This window comes from Electrophorus electricus, chromosome 15 (genome assembly GCF_041902795.1).
Source record: "Electrophorus electricus isolate QZ-2024a chromosome 15, ASM4190279v1, whole genome shotgun sequence".
Lineage (NCBI taxonomy): Eukaryota > Metazoa > Chordata > Actinopteri > Gymnotiformes > Gymnotidae > Electrophorus > Electrophorus electricus.
Window position 1 is genome coordinate 6,270,867 of NC_137511.1, and position 6,925 is coordinate 6,277,791.

The 6,925-nt window shown below is 38.2% G+C and overlaps 1 pseudogene; it reads left to right on the forward strand.

Moving 5' to 3' along the window:
- Positions 1-1,260: 1,260 nt before the first annotated feature.
- On the forward strand, positions 1,261-5,528 carry LOC113577661 (dynein axonemal heavy chain 17-like; annotated as a pseudogene).
- Positions 5,529-6,925: the final 1,397 nt, after the last annotated feature.

Below are 6,925 nucleotides of genomic sequence, written 5' to 3' on the forward strand. Positions count from 1 at the left end.
ATTGGATTCACAGGAACTGTCCTAAAATGAACTACTACTAACACACCTTTATGTCAACAGTAAAAGCGTTCATAATCGGGGAATAGTGAGCAAGTCAAACCGGGGTGGAGACTCGGCGGTCTCTTTTCCCAATTCAAAGCTCACACAAAGGTCCACCCTGGTAGATCTGAAAACGATGTTTGCAAATCCCTCAGCAAACTTCGTAATTCCCCAGGGTAAGGAAAAAATATATATAGTTCCAGGTATGTTTCCATTGAGCGAAAATGGAGGGAGAAGACACGAAAGGTGTCCCAAGTGAAATCCCACGACCTTATACTTTCGTGTGTCCAAAAAAGTTCTCTCTTTCGTTCTTGGGATTCCCTATTTCTCAGTCAATCCATTCACGATCGTCCTCCCCATTGAGCGATCAGTCCCAACTACAGTGATCTACTCAGAAAGGGGATGAGCCCTGAACTCTTGTACCACGCCCCCTCTTCATAGATTATCAACTCAACAAAAACATGAAAAAAAAAGGAAAAAGGTTGATGCACATGTAAATATTATTTTTATGTGTGATACAAGTTTGCATACATGGCAGTGCAGATTGTTTTGACCAAAATACGTATGTTTCAATATTACAGCTAATTACAGATGCATTCCTCCTTCTCTTTAGCCTGAAATCAAGGACTCCCTAAGTCAGTTAATGGCCTATGTCCACATAACGGTGAATGACATGTCAAGGTTATACCTCCTATTAAATTGACACTATAATTACACCACTTCAAAAACCTTTCTGAAATAAATTAGGCTTTATCAAAATCTGCTTAGTGTGAAAAGGACAGAACTTCTCTCAAAAATTGATAGACTTGAGAATGGACTGACCAAACTGGAGAATACCTCAGCTGAGGTTAGAAATAATTAAATTACTTAAACTGTAGAATTACTTAGATCAAGAAGTTTGTGATTGTCTTGAGTATTGACAAAAAACCTCTTTCTAAATGTATGACAGGCAGATGATCCAAAAACTAAACTGGCAGTTCAAGAAGCAGAACTCAAACAGACAAATGAAGATGCTGAACTGCCAGGATGAAGCTAATACTACTAAAAAGACTCCCTTGCCAACAGGTAAAATGCTTATATTACTTAATTTACATCAGAATTTGAAAATGTGAATTGTAAATTAATGCTAGTGAATTTTGCTCAAACGTTTAATTGCTGACTAAGACTTTTTAGCATTTGAGAAAATTTGCTAGTCAGAATTAGTTGCTCATCATGCTTATCATGCTTATTTCAGCTTTTGTGTCATACGTTGGATATTTCACAAATAAGTACTACACAGAACTCATGGACAGATACTGGCTGCCTTACCTCAAGGAATTTAAGGTAATAATGTTTGTAATTTGCAAGAAGCATTTGGAACTTATATTGTCCAACTTTACAGTATATCAAACTGCTAGTATATTTTACTCCTACATATCTATTTCAGGTCCTCATTCCTATTACAGAGGGTGTCATCTGACACTTCTTACTGATGTTGATATAGCAGCATGAAGCAAACAGGGCCTCCTTAGTGACCACATGTCTGATGAGAATACCACCATCCTCTGCAACATCCTCTGTGTTGGCCCTTGATAGTGGATGCTCAGCTTCAGGGGATCAAATGGATCAAGAACATATATGGAGACAACCTCAAAATCATTCTTCTGGGACATTTGTTCTCTAGATACCTTGACAGTATAGAAAATGCTGTATTCAGTGGATATGTATTACTGGTTGAAAACATTAGTGAGACTTAAGAACCTGTGTTGAACCCTCTGGTTGGAAGGAGCACCATTAAGAAGTAAATATTGTGACTGAAACGTGGTGCACTCAAGGCCTTTTTTAAACAAGTGAAACTGACAGTTTTAAAATTGGCCTAAATCCACAGATACATTCGTATTGGTGATTAGGAGGTAGAATGTCATCCTAATTTTTGACTCATTCTTCAAAGTATTTCAGTTCTCATTACAAACCAGAGATGCAGGCACAGTGCACAATGGTCAGTTTTCTGGTGACATGCTGGAGGATCAACTATTAGCTGCTGTAGTGGCCAGAGAGAGAAACAGTTCTCTCTCTAATTTCTTTTCTTTCCAGACATTGGTTTTATTTTTGCCAGTATTGAGCTGCCTTAAAGTGCTCACGGGGTGGTGGGGGAGTCAGGCATAGTTACCGAGAATGAGTAAGAGTAGTGAGTCGGATAAAAAAATTAGTAAGAAGCATTTAGAAGGATATTGTGTTATAGTGAAAGTGAATGTGAAATATGTTTTGCTATACAGCTCAGTAATACTTTCATACCCAGAACTTTTGCATAAATTCAGTCTAGTATTACAAGGCATTAATACTTCTACCAACATTTCTAGCTTTTCTGTTATTATGAACCAAGAAATGGTGCAGCTCAGTGTTTGCATCTTTTAATGCACTATTTGTAGTATGTAATACTGTATGTTTCCACAAGGTTTTTGATAGCTGTAGCTTTATGTTATATTTTATTATTATAATTAGCTAATTAAATGATGTCAACTAGCAAAAAGGGAAAACGTCCTCTTACATTTTACTGACCCTCAGGCAGAACTGGCCAAACACCTTTAAGATTGTACTAAAGCAGCTAGAGGACTCTCTGCTGGCCTGTCTCTCAGCGTCTCTCAGGTAGCTTCCTTGGTGACACAGCATTAGTGGTGAAACTGGAAACCATCAAGCCCACTGCAATTGAGATTGAGGGAAAGGTCAGAGCAACTGTCAAGAGGCAATCAAATCCACATAAGTAACATACGAAGGATTCGACCCTTTCTCTCACAGGAAGCTACCCAGGTGCTTGTGCAGTCTCTTGTGATCTCAAAGGTAGACTACTGCAACTCGCTACTTGCTGGTCTTCCTCTAAGAGCCATCAAACCTCTGCAACTTCTCCAGAATGCAGCAGCACGACTGGTCTTCAATCTTCTGAAGTTCTCATATTTTACTCCGCTGCTGCATTCCCTTCATTGGCTTCCAGTAGCTGCACGCATCAGATTTAAAACCTTGATGCTTGCCTACAAAGCCAAAAATGGACCAGCCCCTTCATACATGAGGTCAATGGTCAAAGCTCAATCTGTACCTTGAGTACATCGAACCTCAGTTACGGCTCAGCTTGAAACACCATGTTTCAGGTGTCATGGAAGACAAGTCTCTAGACTATTTTCTGTCCTGGCTCCGAGATGGTGGAATGAACTCCCACTTGCTGTCCGGACAGCAGAGTCCTTTGCGGTCTTCAAACGCAGAGCCATTCTATTCTTGGAATATTTAAATGACAACTGACCCTGCTCCTATATTGACTGACTAAATTAATACTTATTGTAGGGTATTGTTTACTACACTGATGTTGTTTAACAAACTTTATTAACAAACATTTATTGTTTATTACACTTATCATTGTTTAAGATAGACCTTATGTATTTTGTACTTCTAGACATCAGCAGTGATCCCTGTATTTCTACAGTATTTTGGACTCTAACCTGCTGTACTGGCTAGGATGTATTCTATACGTAAATGACAAAGCACTTTTGTAAGTCACACTGGATAAGAGTGTCTGCTAAATGCTGTAAATGTAATGGTTTTGAGGTAGCTATTTTGCACACGAGTCAGCAAAGGATGTAAAACAGAGTGAGCAACCTTATTAATGAGATCATCTATTCTGTTTTCATGTACACCAACCGCTGCTTGTTTGAGAGTTATAAGATGACATTCCAAGTATGTAGATATCTTTCTAAGGACTATGTTAGTGTCTCTATTAACTTAGAATCTCATCTCACAGTCAGATAACAGTCATCTTGGAATACATTTCTAATTTGCTCTTTATCATTCTGTAGATACTAGTCATGAAGAAAGAGTTCAACCCTGTAAAGCTGGATTTCCTTCTGAGATTCCCCTTTAAAGCAGGCCTTGTATCACCCATTGATGTCCTTTCCAACCAAAAATGTGGTGGCATAAAGGTTTAGATAACACTGATTTAATGACCTCAACATAGTTTAATTATGCAAACCATCACCACCACTCAGAATAGAGATTAAATGAAAAACTGATTTGACATGTACCTTGTAGTCTTTGGCTGGAATGGATGAGTTTAAGAACCTGGACAGAGACGTAGAAGGCTCTGCCAAGTGCTGGAAGAAGTTTATGGAGTCTGAGGCTCCAGAGAAGGATAAATTTCCTCAAGAGTGGGAAAACAAGACTGGCTTACAGAAACTGAGGCATGAGACCTGACCATATGTGCTATGCTATCAGGTGGGAGAATGACCTTTTTGATGTGATCTGTTTGTTTGTATGAAATATCCATCAAGAATATAATTTTTGAGTTGCTATAGATTGTACAATATAGGCATTATCATATATGTGAATGTCATATAATGAAGAATCTCTATTTCCAAATAAAGTGTTTTAAATAATGACATTGACATAAATAAAGATTATGTACGAATGTATCATCACTAACTATAATGAATCATGCAGAAACTTTGTTGAGGAAAAGCTAGGGACCAAGTATGTGGAAGGCCGCAATGTGGAGTTTGCATGTCCTTTGAAGCCCAGATGTTCTTCATCGTCTCTCCTGGAGTTGATCCCTTAAAGGATGTAGAGGCAGTAGGTCTGTAGAAGCTGTAGAGACAGAGTCAGCACTAATATTCTGCTGACTTCATAAGTAAATGTCTGTTAGCTTGTAATGGATCTTTGTAACTTGAATTTGGATGAATGAGCATTGTGAGCCCTTTAAGTTGTTGGATCAGTTATGTATAACCTTAGAAATAGCCTATATATTCTGTTAGTAAGAAGAGTAGACTAGCTACATGCATTTTGATATAACAAAAGGCTGCATCAATTTAAAAAATATTTTTTTTTTAAAGTAAACCGAACTTTGTTTTAAATGAGCATGCTGCATTTGTCTATTTTCCCTTCTAAAAAAAATCTAATAAAACAACTTGTCTTCTTGCAGATTAGAAGATGGGCTTTACATTTGATAATGGAAAATACACAATGTGTCTTTGTCAGGGTCAAGAGGTTGTGGCTGGGGCAAAACGTTGAGACTGAACAGTAGTCAAGGGACACTGGGTCTTTCTGCAGGTACTTACCAGCAGAGGGCAGTGCAGTCACTTTTTAGAAACTTCAAATCATGTAACTAATTCCTCTTTGTAGAATTAAAAATTGTTCATTGTGCATTTTCTTTTCAGAACATCCGTCTGGTGGAAAAGTGGCTGGGGACTCTGGATAAGAGGGTAGAAAAATACAGTACTGGCAGCCATGATGGTTACCATGTGTTTATGAGTGAACACTACCAAAGTTGCTGCCTCTAAGTATACTTAGCAGTAATAAAAGTGTTGTTCTTCACAATAACTGATTAAGAAGTTAAGTTACAAAAAGATGTGACAACATCTTAAACTGAGCCAATTTAGTATAAGCATATTCACATTCATGATGTCAGACACATTGCTTTTCAGTTTTTAAAAATGTTTTTAAGGACACCTTGGAGATGTGCTCAAAGGAGTCTTGAGTTCAAAGTCATTTTCTTTGCTCCGTGTTATTTCCATGCTGTTGTGGCAGAGAGACGCGAGTTTGTAGCCGAAGGCTGGAACAGGTTTGACCATCTTTATCAATGTGCTCTACAACTAATTAGAAGCCAATGCAAAGGTTAAAAAAAAAGAAAGAAAAAAAGTGACGATTTTCCATTTTTAATGTACTCTAGCATACCATCCTGTTTCCTTTACATTAGGTTCCCTGGGATGATCGCGGCTTCTTAGTTGGTGAGATCATGTACGATGGATAACTGATGACTGGGATTGAAAGCTATGCAGGACCTATCTACAAGAGTATTTATAGCCAAAGATGCCAGAGGGGGAACTGCAGCTCTCTCCTGGTTTTCCCATACCACCCAACTTAGACTACAAGGTCAGTTTTATTTGCTGTAAATAACATCTGATGCTACAAAGTCCATTTATAAAAGTGTGGGTGGGGGGTCAAAAATAACGTACAAGACACAGACATGTATAAGTTACGGCCCTAGTAATTTCTATCAGCAGTCTAGTTGTAGAATTGTGATAATGTAATAATTAAAACTTTCCATATAGGTAAAAATATTAATATTAATATAAAGAAAAGGAATGATGCTGACCGTTTAAAAATTGAACACAATTTTGCAGTCAATTTTGCAGAATGTGAGAGAATGAATATACTAACCAAGGTGTTCTCAACTCAATGTAGGTCTTAAGGTTTTGTTTTTGTTTGTTTTTTTTTACATTTATTTGGGACATGGAGCATCACTGGCAAGAGATGACAAACATAAAATTCTGGGTCATGCCAAGTTGAAACATTGTTTGTGGTCGTCATGGAGACTTCACCATCACTACAGCCATGGAAGAGCTACAGAATGCCCTTTTCTTCCAGAGTCCCGGACAAAGCTCGCTTATCCCGCTCTTCAGGGGCTGGGAGGTTGGTATGCTGACCTCCTTCTGAGGGTCAAGGTATGAGAAATACTTATTCTTATTGCCACATACAATTGCAAGAACTAGGTCTTTAATTAGTCCTATTATGCCAAACGCACTCCAAAGTTCCCATGAGAATTTATAGTCAAGTTTGCCTGTTAAACTGACTCTACACTTTCTCTCTCTATAGGAACGGGAGACATGGATAGCTGACGTTGCCATGCCTGCTACAGTTTGGCTGGCTTTCTTTTTCAATCCAGATTTCCTCACTGCCATCTTGCAGTGTATGGCCAGGAAAAACTGATGGCCTTTAGATAAGACGTGTCTGGCCATAGATGTGACTAAAAAGAATAAGGAAGACATGACCAGTACACTCAGAAAGGGTGCTTTTGTCCATGGACTTATGGAAACTGAGATGTTCATTTTTCTAATATGTTGTGATATCATTTGTTAAGATCTCACCA